The sequence below is a fragment of the Schistocerca cancellata genome, chromosome 1 (assembly GCF_023864275.1).
Source record: "Schistocerca cancellata isolate TAMUIC-IGC-003103 chromosome 1, iqSchCanc2.1, whole genome shotgun sequence".
NCBI lineage: Eukaryota > Metazoa > Arthropoda > Insecta > Orthoptera > Acrididae > Schistocerca > Schistocerca cancellata.
In genome coordinates, this window is record NC_064626.1 from 755,996,672 (window position 1) to 756,017,593 (window position 20,922).

Below are 20,922 nucleotides of genomic sequence, written 5' to 3' on the forward strand. Positions count from 1 at the left end.
CTACAGGTCGTTGACACAGGCAGTTCCGCTCCGAGGAGCTGCTACGGTAGAGCTCTGACGAAGTTTTAGTGTCCCCAAGGATACTATCCTGAGTAACAGTCCTATAGCAAAATCAACCCCTTCTGCTGGAGGAGGCAAGAAAAGAGAGATGGGAAACTAACATAAAATTTTGGTCGCAATGGCCATGGAAAGCACTATACTGGGGCCGATGTCCGAATTACCCTTGAAGATTTGATGCCACCTTGTCAGAACTGGAAAAGGCCGCGTCAGAACTAGGGCTGTCACGGAGAAGATGGAGCATTATCGATTGTCCAGAATGTGACTACAGAGCACCAAAGCAGACGGGGCGAGCATGTCCGGCAGTGCTCCACGGCCAGATCGGAAGTTGCGTAGAAGCTACAGTTGGACATGTCACCTGAACATCGGATACTGATTTAAGTCTGTTAATATACAATATCGCCGTAAAGCCTTTGTTTTCATAGAATTCGTGGTCTGCACTACAGCATTTTATTTCATGCATTTGTGATTTGTAGTATTTGTTCAGAACTGTAGTTCTTTTCTTTTGTCTTTGCAGTTTGGACATTATGAAGTTGATTTGCCATACGATAAATAATTTTGTCATTCCAAAACGCCACATGTGCTTGGCTAGTATGGCGTGCCATGGCAATGCGCACCCCGCAGCAGTGACGTACTGTATGCCGTCGAGTACGGCGTGCAACGGCCCTAACAGAGCTCGCCTGTGGCAGTGTGCTCCCGGAAACGGGTCGGCTTTTCTTGATGCTATTGGTAATGCCAATAAGCCGGGCAGTCGTGTAAAATATTAGAAATGCTTATCTTACTGCAGCTAGTTATGGAGTTTTCATTATTTACATTTAATATTAACTCGAATTTGGAATATCCGTTACAATTTGCAGTTACGTTTGCGGTATCGTTAAGTGTTAACAGTGGTGATAACATTCACGTAATTTTCTGTGTGTTTCCGTCGTATACGCTTGTTCATAGAATCTGGCTTTGTGCAGGTTCTAGAGTTTCACGGTAATGTGGAATCTAACTATTTACTTCAACATTGCAGAGATGAAATGTGAAGAACGTAGTATGCTATAGAAATCACGTATCTCTCCTCAAGAAATACATATGTATTATTTATTAATTAATTTATCTGACATTCGTCAGTATTTCATTAGAAACTCTGGAAAAAATAATTACAAGAAACAGGAAATAGCTGTGCCGATTCCGTAATTTGATGTTCGAACAATGACTGTTCTGCTAACTTAAGTCCACGACAAAAACTCAGTACTTTCCTAACCCAAAGATAACAACGAAGTACGGAGAAAAGCCTTTTTTTCTTTTTGGTACATCATATTCGTCGTTGACTGGAGAAATTATTTATTTCACAACTGCAGTTTGGACCTTCGGGCCATTCCCAATTCCTACTGAAAAAAATTTTGCTTCAGCACACGTCATTGTTTAACATACATCTGCTGCAAATGTCAACGTAAAAAATGGGCCCAAAATCGGAAATTTCAGTTGTGAAATATTTTCTAAGAAATTTTACATGACTGTGGACCTCGACCACGAGAGATCTGAAAGTGAAGCCTGTAAATGGAATGAAGATATACACAAATACGGAGTATGCGTCAAAGTGAAACTCGCGAAAATGTGAAGGAAAAACTATTCGAAAGATTTAGAACTGCTTGTGAGAGTCAGTGCACCGTTACCGAGGAAGGTCTTCGAAGTTGTGCCCTTTGGGATGTGAGTTAGATAAACATTGCGATTTCCAGACTTCTTCGAGCTGGTTAAATGGGTGCAGGAAATTAAACGGAAAACGAGGTCGCAAAATTCCGAAGTTGATTTGAAGTAAAAGTATATCGGACGCTTATTTAATAGGTTATACTATAGAAAAATTTTAGCTGACGTGAAACTGAAGCTTCTTGTTATCCCCAAAACGCTGTTAATAAAGCCAGTTAGTCAGGTCTCGTGACAGAACTGCATGCAATAGCACTATCATTTGGAGTGAAGTTCGTAGCACAAGCTTGAAGCACAACCGACCTTCATTTTCACTAATCCCAAGTCAAATTAGGACAAAAAATGGTGTAATCGATGTAGCAAAATCTGAAAAGAAAAGAAAGAACGATTTTCAATATTACATCCGAAACGACTTCTTACCAGTTGCAGAAAATAGTTCATTGCGTTTGTAGGACTCTGTCTAGAATTAGCGACACCTCTGTCTTCTGCAGGACGATGAAAAGACTTAATATAATTCGGATATCATCCGCAAGTAATATGTGTTTTTTTCAACAGTGTATAACATTTTTTGTAAAATTGTCGGACAGTATGGTTGCAGTAGCTTTCTTTCATTTCATGTTATTGTTAAACTTTGGTCATTGGTGCACTGTCAGTTTGCATCACCACGTTTTACGAAGTTGTTCAAGTATGCCTGGTACACAGCACAGTATGCAGAACAACGGTCACGATCATTTCTTACACCATCTCAAATCTCTCAAAATAAAAGTGTTAATTACTGTGAAGTACCTCAATGCATTAATTTTTCTTTTAAGGAAATTATTAGTTTTCATCATCCAACAGACACTTCACATTTTTGTGACATATGGGATAAAGAAGTTAGTAAAATATACGTTTTCGAAAAGTTATCAGAAGAACCGTACCAGAGGAATAGTTATAAGATGTCTCATGTCAACAAATTAATTAAGGAGAATTGCATGTACAACAGTTTATTTGTCATATGATCTGCAAGTATCCGTATAATTAATGATTTGATACATATTTGTATGGTTTAAGGATTAACACCACTGTAAAATTTTTAAAAAATAATTTTTTGTTGGCTTAAAGGTTGTTTTGACACTTCTAAGCTATGAGGCAAAAGCCAAATCCCTGTAAATAATTTTGTTCTGTGGATTTCTGAGGTGCTCCTCTAGCGCTTCGGATGACCTGAAACGTTCCACCTGCGTCAACTCTATACCGCCTGCTGTGTGTGGATGTAGTTAGAATCATTTTAAAACAATAATACGTTCGCTTGGTGTCAACAAGCATCAGTACATACACAAAAAAGACAGTTCTTTCGCTTTGTATCTTGATTTTTGTGTGCATTTTTTACTTTTGTTAGATTATTTGTGATCTTACAGCATTCAGTTTTATCTTATAAGTAAGACTCAGTGGTAAGAAAGTGTACTCTGGTAAATAATGTACGAAAACACCGTATACAACGCGGCGTCGAAGCGCTACGTCATCAAAGCGTCCAAAGAATAGATACGAGACTCAGAGCAGCTCGGAAGGAGCCAGTGCCTCTGCTGAAAAACTGAAAGAGTGTGACCAGGATTTTGAGTGAAATTACGGATTGAGTTATAGTATTACGAATTCTCTTACCGTTTTCTCTGTTCTTTCAGAATACGTGAAATGTAGACAGACATCAGGTTGCAAAACGAAGTAATCGAGGCTTAGGGTTCACAATAATTATTGCTCGTCCAGAATGCCCAGCAGCTGTTATACCAAGCCGGAAGTTTATATAGAACACGTATGACATACACCTTCGAATCGTCGTAGCAGTACGCCTTTTTGAAGTAGGGCTAAACGGAATTGTAAATTTTTATGCGTTCGTGGAATGGCTACGTCCAATATTTTAACCGTTCTGTGATAAACTAGTGGATATGATTTCTATGACAGTGGCAACGGTCCGACACGCCAGCCCTGGAACAGCAGATTAATAGTAAGACTTTTCTAAAAGCGAATTTTTTATGGTTCATGTCTATAATATTTCAAAACTTCAAACGCGTTTTTCTCGGAATATGATTCCGAGCACGCAGCATAACTCTAACAGTTTTCAATGTTTTTATTTGAAAATTGAATCGGAACTTTAAAATAACATTTCAAAGTTTAATACATATGGGATTTACCGTTGATTAATTTAAACAAAATTTGAACTACTTGATTTAATTACTCACCAGTTACGCAAAAATCCCTATTTCTAAAATTCCGTACGTCGTTTACTAGCTACACTCATAAAGATTCGTGTCACAGATCGCCTATAAGTAGTTAAAATTCACGTGAGTGCACTTTGGACTTCGGCGCTACACGGCGCTACGTTCTCTTGTCACGGCGGTGTCTGTTTACTCGCCGATTCTGAACAAGTTGGGAAGTGTTGTAAAAATCGATTGTATAAGTGGTTCTTCGCTAGGCGGAAGTGTAACTTTAACATTTTTTAAAAACTACCTAAAGTGCGCCTCAGCAGCTAATATTTTGACAGTGCGTCTATTTTGGCATATTGTTCCTGCGTGAAACATTTCAGGGCAGGTTGCGATACGTCGGATCGGACCATTACCTCGTCAGTAATTTGCAGATTAATACAGAGTTTTTGTATTTAATTAATTGTCTGTAAGCCGATGACTTAAGATTCAATGTATTTTACTTAAATTATTATGAATATATACTGAAGGTCTCCTTAAAAATTCTTTTTTAAATGATCTTTGGAGAAGTAACGTTGTCATATGAATCTTTAGCATTCAGTGATTAAATCCCATGCGTGATCCATGGTCGATAATAAGTAAAATTTATTATTACCTTGAGTTTCTTCTGATTGTATTCCACTTTTAACCACGAAATTTTTGTGAAGTGAAGTATATTCAACAGTAAGGTTAGCTCACGGCTCTAGTCAACCGTATCACTTCTCTGTTCCACTACAATAATGGTTGCTCCATTCCATTTCGCAGTACCATCAGTTGTCACCTCACAGTCATAAGCAGGGAAGTGACCGCTGAACATGTCAGGCCCGTCAGTTGGTTTTCCTTGTCATATTTGTTGTTCATTAAATAAATTTTTAAAGTAAAAGAACTTTTAATGCCTCAACCACAATTGACCTATTACAATTAAAGAACAATAATTAATATCGGTTGCTATCTACAACCATCTTCATATCGTTCAAAACGTAAAAAAGCGGTGAACATGCGTTGAAAACATCGTTAGCTGTAGTCATGCAGAGACATGCGTTCGTAAATACCAAGACGATAACAGTACGTAGGTCAAAAACATCACCGCGAGAAAGCCAGATTTTACACCGTAAACTCTCAGAATGACATTAAAAAGGAAAATGGTCCATTGCATGAGTAACATTTGCTTTTTTTTTTCTTTATTGGATTTTGGTTCCCGCGAAGGGGTGGACTGGCAGCAGCTTAGTTCGCTGCTCCACAGCCTACAGAATTTTTAAAACATAAGAAGATTAGAAACAATAAAAATAGGCGATAAAACGGTGACGTAAAACGTAAAACGGCGGAAAATTGTGGGAAGTAAAAACAAAAAACTAATGGTGGGCGATGATAATAAAATACACAGGAAGCAGAGAGGGAAAAAGTAGACAGAAAATGAAAAACAAGGCGACAGTCTGGATTCTGTTCGCAAGAGATATAAAAAAGAAAAATCACACCCTGCGCCAGCAAGATGTCCGTTTGCAACACTTCGGAAAAGATGCACGATACGTAACAATCACTAAGAACACTGCACTAAAATGTCAGCACGAAGATGACACTCCACAGGCAAGGGCAGATGGGAAAGGTTACCTTGACAGAGGAGGGGGAGAAAAAGGGGGAGAGGAAAAATCGAAAGTTTGGGGGGGGGGCAATGATGAAGAGAGAGGACTCAGATGGGGGCAGCAGGATAGGCAAGAGAGGGAATGGGGAAAGGCAAAGGAAGGAAAACGGAAAAGGACTCAGAGGAGAGAAGGGAGGCAGAGAGAGGGTAGGTGGGGGAAAAACAGGATGGAGGGGGAAGGGGGGAGGGGAAGAGGGAGCCCGGGAAAAGGACAAAGGAAAGGAGGGGGGGCTGAGGAACAGAGTTGACAGGAGGGATAAATGAAGGGAGAGAGGGCATCATCTGGGAGGAGGAGTTGACGGAATCCACCTTGGGAAAGGACCTGAAGGGTGTAGAGATGGAGGGTAGGGCGGACACAACAGTGAAGGCGTGGCAGAGGGCGGGGATTGGAGAGGAGAGGAGCAACCAGGAAATGAGGGGGATCAAGGCGGCGGGAGGTGTAGAGTATGCGGATATGTTCGAGGAATAGAAGCAGATGGGGGAAAGGAATGAGGTCATAGAGGATCTGCGTGGGGGATGGGGAGTAACAGTTGCGTTAGAAGCTCGTTATATGCAGTCGTATAGCACGTATTTCAGCGATAACAGCATATGTAACTATTACAAAAACTGGCAACTGTTCAGTAAACTGGCTTACAAAACAATGATTCTGCATATTGTATGAAATAGCCATCTTCACAAAGTGTGCACAGGATGAAGAATAAAAAGAAATTACACACTCACCAGCTGGAAAAAATCACGTTAAAACTAACTACATGGTTTGCTCATGGTGATGTTTTTAACCTACTTACTCTTATAGTCTTGGGACTTACGAACGCATGTCTTTGCATGACTACAGCTAATGATCCTTCCAATGCATAGTCACCGTTATTTTACGTTTTGAACAATCTGAAGGTTGTTGCAGGTATCAACTGAAACTAGTTATTGTGCTTTAGTTTTAACAGTAAAATTGCAGTCTAAGCACTGAGAGTTTTTATTTTAATTTTCTTTCATTAATACCGCCGTCCCTATCTGTCATGTGATGCTTAACTACACTACTGGCCATTAAAATTGCTACACCAAGAAGAAATGCAAATGATAAACGGGTATTCATTGGACAAATATATTATAGTAGAACTGACATGTGATTACATTTTCACGCAGTTTGGGTGCATAGATCCTGAGAAATCAGTACCCAGAACAACCACCTCTGGCCGTAATAACGCCCTTGATACGCCTGGGCATTGAGTCAAACAGAGCTTGGATGGGGTGTACAGATACAGCTCCCCATGCAGCTTCAACACGATACCGCAGTTTGTCAAGAGTAGTAACTGGGATATTGTGACGAGCTACTTGCTCGGCCACCATTGACCAGAGTTTTTCAATTGGTGATAGATCTGGAGAATGTGCTAGCCAGGGCAGCAGTGAAACATTTTCTGTATCCAGAAAGGCCCGTACAGGATCTGCAATATGCGGTCGTGCATTATCCTGCTGAAATGTAGGGTTTCGCAAGGATCGAATCAAGGGTAGAGCCACGGGTCGTTACACATCTTAAATGTAACGTCCTCTGTTCAAAGTGCCTTCAATGGGAACAAGAGATGACCGAGACGTGTAACCAATAGCACCCAATACCAACACGCCAGGTGATACACCTGTATGGCCATGAAGAATACACGCTTCCAATGTGCTTTCACAGCGATGTCGCCAAACACGGATGTGATCATCATACTGCAGTAAACAGAACCTGGATTCATCCGAAAAAAATGACGTTTTGCCATTCGTGCACCCAGATTCGTCGTTGAGTACGCCATCGCAGGCACTCCTGTCTGTGATATAGCGTCGAGGGTAACCGCAGCTTTGGTCCGAGCTGATAGTCCATGCTGCTGCAAACGTCGTCCAACTGTTCGTGCAGATGGTGGTTGTGTTGCAAACGTCCCCGTCTGTTGACTCAGGGATCGAGATGTGGCTGCACGATTCGTTACTACCATGCGGAGAAGATGCCTGTCATTTCGGCTGCTAGTGATACGAGGCCGTTGGGATCCAGCACGGCGTTCCGTATTACCCTCCTGAACCCACGGATTCCATATTCTGCTAACAGTCATTGGATCTCGACCAACGCGAGCAGCAATGTCGCGATACGGTAAACCGCAATCGCTACAAATGGGTCAAATGGCTTTGAGCACTATGGGACTTAACTGCTGTGGTCATCAGTCCCCTAGAACTTAGAACTACTTAAACCGAACTAACCTAAGGACATCACACACATCCATGCCCGATGCAGGATTCGAACCTGCGACCGTAGCAGTCGCGCGGATCCGGACTGAGCGCCTAGAACCGCTCGGCCACCGCGGCCGGCGATAGGCTACAATCCGACCTTAATCAGAGTCGGAAACGTGACGCTACGCATTTGTCCTCCTTGCACGAGGAATCACAACAACGTTTCACCAGGCAACGCCGCTCAACTGCTGTTTTTGTATGAGGAATCGGTTGGAAACCTTCCTCATGTCATCAAGTTGTAGGTGTCGCCACCGGCGCCAACCTTGTGTGAATGCTCTGAAAAGCTAATCATTTGCATATCATAGCATCTTCTTCTGTCGGTTAAATTTTGCTTCTGTAGCACGTCATGTTCGTGGTGTAGCAGTTTTAATGGCCAGTAGTGTAGTATTTGTTGCTGATGACAAAGAGAAAAGAGACGAAAACGAATGACGTTATTACTGAGCGTGCTTGCAAAATGGACTGGACAACAGTGCACAAATTACGGAAGAACGGTTTGTAGAGAAGTGGAGTTGAGTTCTCTTTGTGCGCTATTACATAGCAGAGTTTATCGCGTGAAACCTTTGCACTGCTTTCGATGCTGCAGGTGGACGTTTGGCTTTAATCGGCTGCGGAAACGCCAGACGACGCCAACAGAGGTTGTGTGCGGCGTCCTCGGAGCGGCACGCGATCTGTCAGGAGCCCCCACTACTGCGCGCTGCGGCTGTCCTCTGGCGAGCGCCGCGTCCGCTCGTTTGTCAGAGGGCGGTCGCCGGTGTGCATAATTATCCCACCCATACCTGCTGCCGCCTGCAACGCGGTTCCCGCGCACGGCCAGCAGGTGGCGCCGGCTGCACTGCAACTGCCTGCAGAAACCTGAGCCGACTATGAAGCACTGCTACTACACTTTGGCTCTTGCTGCCTCCCGCAGACTCTGCCGCCGTGGACTACCGCTTCAGACAGTGGACGGACGAAGAAGGTAGCGGAATAAAAAGGGCGCGTCTGGGGAAGCCTTTTTAACTGAAAGACAGTGGAAAGCCGCGCGAGATTAGCCGAGCGGTCAGAGGCGCTGCAGTCATGGACAGTGCAGCTGGTCCCGGCGGAGGTTCGAGTCCTCCCTCGGGCATGGGTGTGTGTATTTGTCCTTAGGATAATTTAGGTTAAGTAGTGTGTAAGGGACTGATGAGCTTAGCAGTTCAGTCCTATAAAGTTTCATACACATTTGAACTTTTTTTTCAGAATGGAAGCTTTTGAAGTGTGATGCTCCAGAACAGGGCTGAAAATAGGTGGGTAGACTGAATAACTAATATGGAATCGTCATCATCATCATCTTGAATAGTTTCCAGTTCGGGAACATAAGCCTCGCCAACCAGACCTCCTTTCCCCACCATCTTTCTGCGTTCGCTCTGGTCCAATCCTCGCCTCTTTTTTGAACACGCTCCTCTATACCTTTCCGCCATCCGTCCCTTGATCTTCCTCTTGGTCGTTTCCTTTGCATCTACATTTCATGTATGTTTTTGGGAATCCTCTTCCATTCTCTTTAAGAGCCCATACCAACTAGGCCTTGACGTTTCTATCCTGCTCTGCGAGCTCTATTACCCTTACGCTTTCATTCCTCATCCTATCTCTCCTTGTTACTCCTATCATTCTTCTGAAAAACATAACTTCTTATGCATGTAATCTGCTTGCACACCTATTCTTCGTTACTCATGTTTCGGATGCATAGCGCAGTACTGTCATGTACAATACTGGCCATTAAAATTGCTGCACCACGAAGATGACGTGCTACAGACGCGAAATTTAATCGAGAGGAAGAAGATGTTGTGATATGCAAATGATTAGCTTTTCAGAGCATTCACACAAGGTTGGCGCCGGTGGCGACACTAACAACGTACTGACATGAGCAAAGTTTAAAACCGATATCTCATACACAAACAGCACTTGCCCGGTGTTGCCTGGTGAAACGTTGTTGTGATGCCTCGTTTAAGGAGAAGAAATGCGTACCATCACTTTTCCGACTTTGGTAAAGGACGGTCTGTAGCCTATCGCGATTGCGGTTTATCGTATCGAGAAATTACTCCTCGCGTTGGTCGACATCCAACGGCTGTTAGCAGAATATGGAATCGGTGTGTTCAGGAGGGTAATACGGAACGCCGTGCTCCATCCCAACGGCCTCGTATCACTAGCACTCGAGATAACAGGCATCTAATCCGCATGGCTGTAACGGATCGTGCAGCCACGTCTCGATCCCTGAGTCAACAGATGGGGACGTTTGCAAGACAATGACCATCTGCAGAAACAGTTCGATGACGTTTGCAGCAGCATGGACTATCAGCTCGGAGACCATGGCTGCGGTTACCCTTGACGCTGCATCACACACAGGAGCGCCAGTGATGGTGTACTCAACGACGAACCTGGGTGCACGAATGGCAAAACGTGATGTTTTGGGATGAATCCAGGTTCTGTTTACAGCATCATGATGGTCGCATCCGTGTTTGGCGACATCGCGGTGAACGCACATTGGAAGCGTGTATTCGTCATCGCCATACTGGCGTATCACCCGGCGTGATGGTATTGGGTGCCATTGGTTACACGTCTCTTGTCACCTCTTGTTCACATTGACGGCACTTTGAACAGTGGACGTTACATTTCAGATGTGTTACGACCGATGGCTCTACCCTACATTCGACCCCTGCGAAACCCTACATTTCAGCAGGATAATGCACGACCGCATGTTTCAGGTCCTGTACGGGCCTTTCTGGACACAGAAAATGTTCGACTGCTGCCCTGGCCAACACATCCTCCAGATTTCTCAACATTTCGAAACGTCTGGTCAATGGTGGCCGAGCAACTGGCTCGTCACAATACGCCAGTCACTACTCTTGATGACCTGTGGTATCGTGTTGAAGCTGCGTGGGCAGCTGTACCTGTACACGACATCCAAGCTCTGTTTGACTCAATGCCCAGGCGTATGAAGGCCGTTATTACGTCCAGAGGTGGTTGTTCTGTGTACTGATTTCTCAGGATCTATGCACCCAAATTGCGTCAAAATGTAATAACGTGTCAGTTCTAGTACAATATATTTGTCCAATGAATACCCGTTTATCATCTGCATTTCTTCTTGGTGTAGCAATTTTAATGGCCGTAGTGCAGTTATTTATATACAGGGTGAGTCACCTAACGTTACCGCTGGATATATTTCGTAAACCACATCAAATACTGACGAACCGATTCCACAGACCGAACGTGAGGAGAGGGACGCTTTAGTTAAAAAAAAGTCTCTTAACAGTTTGTAGCAATAATTTAGCGTGTCTGCCTTCTTCGATGATTTCTTTCCTATTTTTTCCAGTTTCCTCTAGCACACTTCCAAAGTACTTGACACACTCCAACCCGTACTCCGCTCGTTGGTATACCTGTATTTCTATTTGTAACCATGATTTCATAGTTGTTTAAATTAAATTTCATTCCATAATGTCTCACAGTTTATTACCAAGCATCCAGCTATTGCTTAATCTCCTCCTCCCTGCTTCCACACATTAACAAGTAATCTTCTAACACATTGCTCTCATGTTGTCTTTTCCAGTTTTTGCTGCCACCTTAGTCGTTATCTTATCCAAGACCACAATGAAGAGGAGAGGTGACAATGCACTGCCCTGTTTCACATCGTTTGTTTACAGGAACCTATCCGTTTCTTCATTTCCCACTTTTTCAGGATGCTACTCCAGGCGGTTGTAAAATGAATGTGCGCAACGGAGAATAATAAACGCTAAAATGAAGATTGGACCTCGTATGACTACTCCCTGAAGCAGATCTTAGGCTCTCTTAATTCTATAAATTACAATCTAAACATAAATGAATGATGAAGGCAACTAATCCTACTAAATGATAAATGTTGTTCCTGCTTATATTTTTAAGGTAGATTGAAAAAAACCACCATATTAAAAATTTTACTATTCCTAAGTAAAATTACTAATCAATTGCCCAACTCTGCCCCTTATTATGACTGCGCGGTCTCATATCAATAACGCGAAATGACTGACATCATCTACGTACCAAACACTAGAAGACACTACTTTAAAAGATGATCTACGGTAGTGTGGAACCTCAGTCGAAATAAACTAGCGTGATCACAGCTGTTTAGCTTTTATAGCCCTAATAAGCTGAAGCATTTTGCGATATCACCGTATGTACTGCATCCGGTGCGTGGAAGTGATGGTTCTTGTACTCGTCTGCGACGATGGAAGAACTCCAGCCACAAATAAACTCTTTCAAACGCTAGGTCGGCAGAAGGCAGTCCTCTGACTAATATACTCTAATACTTTATTTTCCTCTCTGTGTTCTACAGACGAGAAACGCGAACTCCCAGACGCAAGAACGGAGTTGAGCTAACGTCTCAACGTAAGTATAGGCAAAGAGAGTGCTCTTAATTACTGAACGCTGCGTATTCAACGATGACTTCCAACCCTAGGTGACGTCCAGAATCGTATAGGTTCGCAACAGTACAGTCCCCAACTGTTCTAACTCTCCTAAGAGCAAGGACAGTAAGTCCGTCCGTACCAACAAAGCTGATATCGAGCGACCGTCACACACGGGCGCTCACAACCTCGTCTCTCCACCGCTGGCCTCCCAGCAAGGCTCAGCTCCCCACCATCGTAATTCTGAAAACGAATCATATTCCTGAAACCACGGAATATTCTCCCTCTCTACAGATTCTTCTGAACGCCGACCAACCATATTTAAGTCTTTTGTCGACCAGCGCGGAAAGTTTATGAGGAAAAACTATACTCGCACAATGCTACGCTGATGAGTAAAAATCCTTCGAAATAACCCTGCCTGCGTGGTTTCCGAGGTGACGCTTCCTCTCAGCTGCGTCCAAGATTTTCGTAGTTTCCGAAGTGTAATCCTTCCCGTCCGGCTACAAAACCTGCCAGTCGCGACTCTATTGTGCCCCAGCGCTCAGGTGTCACAACTTCCGTCTTGCTACTTCCTGTGTTTAAGCAGGACCAACACACCTGTGTGGGCCTTCCACCCCGGGATTGAGTTCCGCCTGCCGTTTCATTTCCACTGTCGTTCCCACCTCTACTAGTATGATAATAAAGACACTCCGTCATCTTTCGCACAATAAGCGTTAACAGTTATTTACATGGCATACGTGACAATGTCAGTCTCCTTTATATATTCATATATGCGATGTAAAACCTATCACATGATACCTAACTGAGTTAGTAGATCACGGTAAAGTATGTGGATGGGTGCTTGTAAGGTGCGAAATTATAGCCACCTTACACTTTCAAAGATTTCTGCTTATTCCCTATTTCTCCAATTCCTTCTTCTCTAATGCTTCACAGACTTTTCTTCTACAGAAACTATGAAGTGCCTTTTTGTGTATCGAGGAAGGCCACCACCTGGTCTTCCCCAAATTCACGGAGGTGCTCCTGGAGCTGCTTAACCACAAATATGAGATCAGAAGACCAAACACTCGTCCAAGTCATGGCACGCATGTAACACTGCCAAGCAGTGGTCCTGGGACCACTACGGCGGCTGTGAAGGCCCTATTGGAACTCCGAAATGTGGCCGCTAAGGGGAGTGCGGTGTAGGTATGACACACAACTCTAGCCAACTGTGGATCAAAAACCAGCTAATAACGAGGTAATAAACCGAATTTGTGAGAACAGAAATTTATGGCACAACTTGACCAAAAGAAGGGCGCAGTTTGTGGGACACATCCTGAGGCATCAGTGAATCGCCCATTTCATAGTATGAGGACTGGGAGGGGTAAAAAATGTACAGGATGCCAAGGCTTGACGACAACAGGCATGATCTAAGGCATCTAGGTGCAGCAATTACGCGGAAATGAAGGGATTCGCACAGTGCAGACTAATGTAGAGCATTGCGTCAATACTGACGGCCAAAACAACAGCAACTGTCTGTGGCTCGTCTGGTGCAATGTGAACCGCCACAATGTCCACTCCTGTAACAATCTGTCACAGCAACACCTCCACCAAACATTCTCGTTTATTTGCTGATTTTTCCAATTACTTACCACACAAGACGTGCCTTCTATGACTCTATGGCAGATACTTCATAACCAGTTTTGCGAAAACACCATTCCTTACAGTATCAGTAAACTTAACTTTCTGCATCCCTCTACAACACTACACCTCAGACGTTTCAGTTTTCTTCCGCAGTTTCCGCAGGGTCCATAGTCAAAAAACTCTATTAGTATAAATGTGGCCAGGCGCGGGTAAGACCCGCGCTCTGAGGGTTCCGCACAAAACTTAATTATGTAAATAAACACTTCATCCAACCCGCAAATCGCGAATCTCAACAATTCTTGCCTCTTATCGTCTTTGATATCGGTCTCGAGAACTCCAGGACTTTCTAGATGTTCAAATATTAAGTCTGAAGTCGGATAACAAATGACAAAAGAAATATGTTTCTCGTGTGATGGAATTACAACTGAATGCTTTTCTGACTTTTCCCTGTACTTTTAGTGTGAAACCTTGTTTCTTGCTAAATTTCATGATTTTAGATCAACCTGAAGAACGCTTCAGGCTTTAATTACTGAGTTTACGTGGCATCAAATTATGTGACATAAATGACGGTTCTTTTGATTGGTTTGCCTTATAAGCTTACGTTTTTTTACCCCACAAAGGGATTATAGATCTTAGTATGTGACATAAATCTCAACTTCATATGCGTACCCATTCCAGAAAAAAAATGGCCTTAAGAGACGGTCAGACAGATAGCCGAAAAAAAAGTGACATAGATGGCCTTATCTTTTGATTGCATTTACTTACAAGCCTAGGTTTTCTACACCACCAGGGGACCATAGACCTTAGAATGTATAATATATTATTCAACTTGATACGTCAACCAGTTCCTTAGAACCAAAAGTTTTTTAGCAGTCAGACAGACGGCCAACGAAGTGATCCATTAAAGATTCCGCTTGTACCGATTTGGTAATGGAAGCCTGAAACGTGCATACGACGGACTTGAGGAGCGCTGACACTCCTCTGCCCTCATACTCTTATCAGCTAGTTAGTGGTTATTCAAATTTAAAAGTTCAGGGGACAACAGTTGTGCTCTGGAGAAAAGTTGAGGAAAGGAGGATAGGTCGAGACCTGTTCAGGAATATATGGAATGTCAATAGAATTCCCTAACGTAATCAGCTTCGGATCTGCACAATAGGACCGCAAACTAATAGCTTTAAAAAATTTTTTGAAATTTAGCCATCTTTAGTTTTTTGTAAGGGAGAGTCAAATGAAAACGAGATACATGGAAGAAGTAAGAAATCTCTTCACTATTTTAAAAGTAATCCCCTTAACTGTTAATACATGTACCCACTGTGGGACAAGACATCCACATGTTGCTAAGGTTGTTTAGAGTACGCTGCAGAAATTTTGCTGGGAAACCCTTACACATCCTCCATACTGTCCCGACCTTTCCCCATGCGATTTCCAAGTGTTTGGATCCATAAAGAAAGACATTTGTGGCCGTCGGTCTGCTTCATATGAAGAGAGGCATGCGTGGGTACAATCACAGTTACGTAGGCAACCGTAAACATTTTTCCTTGAAGATAGTGACCGTCACGTGTCACAGTGAGATAAATGTATTAATAGTTATGGTGATTACTTTCGAAATAATCAGCAGTTTACCTACTTGTCTTTCCTCGGTCTCATTTTCATATGACTTTCCCTTATAGAAATTCTGCTGTCGTTCGACTGAACTGTTGGGACACGTATATTTCGTATGTGCACTAGCACATATTTGAAATACAGTCACTTACAAAACAGAAAAATTTAAAAACGCCATGTTTTTTGGTTGATTTCCCATCTTCCAGTTACTTCAAAAGGTTGCAGACTTACACACAACGGAAGAAGAGATGAAATTTAGTTTGCGCCAATAAGGGAACCAAAATTGTTGAAGAACATGCGTTAATCATTTGTCTTCGCCCCCGTAATCGAAGATTTAATTCGTCAAATATGCATGCGGGGTAACATGATCATTACTAATTACATTTGTTGGCGGAAACTAGCCACGTGTTTGCTTTCGTGGGACCCTCAACTAGTATGCAAGTCAGGGGGCAGAAACACGATGTTACCCAAATCACACCCAAATTGGTTTATATTGAATCCGTTCAAGGTGTGTAACGCTATTTCATAATTGCCGTGACAGAAATTCTATGTGGAGGAGCTAAATTCTCGTGTAATTTATTCATTCAATTAATTGACCAAATGGTGATGGGAAACGAGTCTGGTAAGTGTAATTGTTTAACAGATAAATGCCATCCTAAAAACATACAATGACATTTATTTTGTTTAAATGGAACACAAAACATCATGAATCTGTACAAGAAACAGTCATGCGTGTTAACATAAACGAAACATGTAAATAGCCATCATTTGACTGGAGTCTCAGCAAGAACCTAGTATAAACGACACTGCATGGAATACCTGCATGCTTCTTTGCTACGAGAAGGAGGACCAAATAGAATAGGTCAAACGTATAATATAAATAAACAAGTGGGTAATCAGACAGAAGAACATGATACCACCAAAGGAAGAACAGTAGTACTATGCAAGCTCAATTCGAATTTTGGGCGGCTGAAAAACCAACTGAAAACCTATAGGCCGGAGCTGCGTATATTACCGACAGCATGGCACAAAGTAGTGTGTTGATGACGGGTGCTACTCGTGGACGGCTGTGCTGCACGGAGCTGTAATTCCGCCTTGGGGACTGACTGAAGCGCGAGTGCAAAAAAAGGAAAAAAGACTAAATGTTTGTCTTAGTTGCAGGATACGTGAAACTACAGATTACTCTGCACCAAGGGAGGAAGAGTACTCGACCGATTCCTGCGGCAGCCAGGAACCATTCTCGCTCTATTCTCTTCCGTCCCCCTGCCCAGTAGTCGAGTAACGGCGTCACAAAAAAGGCTCTTTGCTTGCAAAATATGAAGTAGAAGATTTTATTTTTTTATCTTGCGTATATAGTTGAGAGTAAATTGAATCCAAGTTTTCGACCTTCACAACGTTCGGAACAGCTTTTTGTGGCAATAAAACTAAGAAATGGGGGTACTTTTTAAGATATTCGCCTATTACTCGGAAATAACTCTTACCAAAATGAATAAAAATTATGAGTTTTATGACCTAACTAAAAGTAAATATCTGTGCAGCCGTATGGCCGCAATCAGCTGTCAAAGTTCGGTCACTTTTACCTACTTGGCCAAAATGTCAGTTTCACTGCCTGTAACTCAAAAATAGCTACTCCAAATGAAAAATATCGTTATCGGAGTTGTGGAGCATGAAATTTCATATTATAAAAGCATCTAGTGTTTCAGTTTTGGAACTATAAAGAGTTCATACACTTGAAAGCCAAAGGAAGTACTTATCTTTTTTTCCTTTTTTGGTAAGATTCAATAAAATGAAGTTTCTGGTGGGAAGACGCCTCTCTAAAGAGGAAGCAAGTGTTTTCTATGTATATCTTTTTTATTTTCTTCATTCTTGTGCCTTTTTATTCATTTTTATTCACGCCTTAATTGGTAAGAGGGGATTGCTAAAACGAAAACCAAGCACTTAGTAATGGCAAATATGTATTTACCAATGAGTAATATAAAAATTTGTACAAATGAATATCAGATATTCACATTTTTATCAAAATCCATCGGCATCATGAATTGTTACCTGGCGGTTTAGTGAACCGGAGGGCATTTGCGGTGTGGGCGTTTCAAAAGATGGCGAAAGATGACGGTTGGTTGAGTAACGTGTTGTGGACCGATGAAGCTCATTTCACGCTCCGAGGGTCTGTCAACGCCCACAACTGCAGAATTTGGGCTACCGAAAATCCTAGAACTGTTGTGGAAACTCCACTGCACGACGAGAAAGTCACGGTATGGGTTGGATTTACCACATCTACCGTTATCGGGCCTTTTTTCTTCGAGGAAATGCGTGATTGTGGTTTTGTAACTCCTACCGTGACGGGTGAGAGGTACGCCGATATGTTACAGAATCGCATGATCCCCAGTCTGGCTGATAAACACCTGCTGGAACGTACGATGTTTATGCAGGATGGCGCTCCACCTCATATTGCTAGACGCGTGAAAGACCTCTTGCGCGTGTCGTTTGGCGATGATCGTGTGCTCAGCCGCCACTTTCGTCATGCTTGGCCTCCCAGGTTCCCAGACCTTAGTCTGTGATGTTATTGGCTTTGGGGTTACCTGAAGTCGCAAGTGTATCGTGACCGACCGTTATCTCTAGGGATGCTGAAAAACAACATCCGACGCCAATGCCTCACCATAACTCCCGAAGAGCTTTACAGTGCTGTTCACAACATTATTCCTCGACTACAGCTATTGTTGAGAAATGATGGTGGACTTATTGAGCATTTCCTCTAAAGAACAGCATCTTTGCTTTGTATTACTTTGTTATGCTAATTGTTGCTATTCTGATCAGATAAAGCGCCATCTGTCGGACATTTTTTGAACTTTTGTATTTTTTTGATTCTAATAAAACCCCATGTCATTCCAAGCATGTGTGTCAATTTTTACCTCTCTATCTACATTATTCCGTGATTTATTCAGTTTTCAAATTTATACTGACTTTTTGATCACCCGGTATATCTATATCCACATCTACACCACAACTCTGTAATTCACACTTAAGCGCCTGGAGGAGGGTTCCTCGAACCAACTTCAGACTACTTCTCTATCTTTCCACTCTCTAACAGCAAGTAGAAAAATGAACAAATATTTCGGCACCTGCTCTGATTTCCCTTATTTTATTACGTTGATCATTTCTTCTTAAGCAGGAGGGCGTCAAGAAACTAGTTTTTTTCACTCAGAGAAGAAATTTGATGATTCAAATTTTGTGAAACTATCTCGCCGCTGCAAGAAACACCTTTGTTTTCATGATTGCCACCCCAACTCGCCTATCATATCTGTGACACTCTTTCCCCTATTCCCAACGGTACAAAACGAGCTGCCCTTCTTTGAGCTTTTCCAGTGTCATTCGTGAATCCTATTTTTTAAGGATCCCATACCATGCAGCGATACTCCAGAAGAGGACGGACAATCATATAGTAGGCAATCTATTTGGAAGAGCTGTTGCACGTTCTGAGTGTTCTGCCAATAAAACGCAGTCTTAGCTTCGACTCCCACACAACATTTCCTGTACTATTGTTCCAGTTTAAGTCGTTCGTAGTTGTAATAGCCAGGTATTTAGTGGAAATGACAGCCTTTAGAATTGTTTGACTTATCTTATAACCGATATTTAACGGATTCCTTTTAGAATACATGTGGATGACTTCACATACTTCCTTATTTTGAGTCAATGGCTACTTTTCGCACCACACAGGTACCTAAATTATTTTGAAATTGCATTGGATCTTCTGATGACTTTTTTTTTTTTTTCGTCATCAGTCTACTGACTGGTTTCATGCGGCCCGCCACGAATTCCTTTCCTGTGCTAACCTCTTCATCTCAGAGTAGCACTTGCAACCTACGTCCTCAATTATTTGCTTGACGTATTCCAATCTCTGTCTTTCTCTACAGTTTTTGCCCTCTACAGCTCCCTCTAGTACCATGGAAGTCATTCCCTCATGTCTTAGCAGATGTCCTATCATCCTGTCCCTTCTCCTTATGTTTTCCACATACTCTTTTCCTCTCCGATTCTGCGTAGAACCTCCTCATTCCTTATCAGTCCACCTAATTTTCAACATTCGTCTATAGCACCACATCTCAAATGCTTCGATTCTCTTCTGTTCCGGTTTTCCCACAGTCCATGTTTCACTACCATACAATGCTGTACTCCAGACGTACATCCTCAGAAATTTCTTCCTCAAATTAAGGCCGGTATTTGATATTAGTAGACTTCTCTTGGCCAGAAAGGCCTTTTTTGCCATAGCGAGCCTGCTTTTGATGTCCTCCTTGCTCCGTCCGTCATTGGTTATTTTACTGCCTAGGTAGCAGAATTCCTTAACTTCATTGACTTCGTGACCATCAATCCTGATGTTAAGTTTCTCGCTGTTCTCATTTCTACTACTTCTCATTACCTTCGTCTTTCTCCGATTTACTCTCAAACCATACTGTGTACTAATTAGACTGTTCATTCCGTTCAGCAGATCATTTAATTCTTCTTCACTTTCACTCAGGATAGCAATGTCATCAGCGAATCGTATCATTGATATCCTTTCACCTTGTATTTTAATTCCACTCCTGAAACTTTCTTTTATTTCCATCATTGCTTCCTCGATGTACAGATTGAAGAGTAGGGGCGAAAGGCTACAGCCTTGTCTTACACCCTTCTTAATACGAGCACTTCGTTCTTGATCGTCCACTCTTATTATTCTCTCTTGGTTGTTGTACATATTGTATATGACCCGTCTCTCCCTATAGCTTACCCCTACTTTTTTCAGAATCTCGAACAGCTTGCACCATTTTACATTGTCGAACGCTTTTTCCAGGTCGACAAATCCTATGAAAGTGTCTTGATTTTTCTTTAGCCTTGCTTCCATTATTAGCCGTAACGTCAGAATTGCCTCTCTCGTCCCTTTACTTTTCCTAAAGCCAAACTGATCGTCACCTAGCGCATTCTCAATTTTCTTTTCCATTCTTCTGTATATTATTCTCGTAAGCAGCTTCGATGCATGAGCTGTTAAGCTGATTGTGCGATAATTCTCGCACTTGTCAGCTCTTGCCGTCTTCGGAATTGTGTGGATGATGCTTTTCCGAAAGTCAGATGGTATATCGCCAGACACATATATTCTACACACCAACGTTAATAGTCGTTTTGTTGCCACTTCCTCCAATGATTTTAGAAATTCTGATGGAATGTTATCTATCCCTACTGCCTTATTTGACCGTAAGTCCTCCAAAGCTCTTTTAAATTCCGATTCTAATACTGGATCCCCTATCTCTTCTAAATCGACTCCTGTATCTTCTTCTATCACATCAGACAAATCTTCACCCTCATAGAGGCTTTCAATGTATTCTTTCCACCTACCTGCTCTCTCCTCTGCATTTAACAGTGGAATTCCCGTTGCACTCTTAATGTTACCACCGTTGCTTTTAATGTCACCAAAGGTTGTTTTGACTTTCCT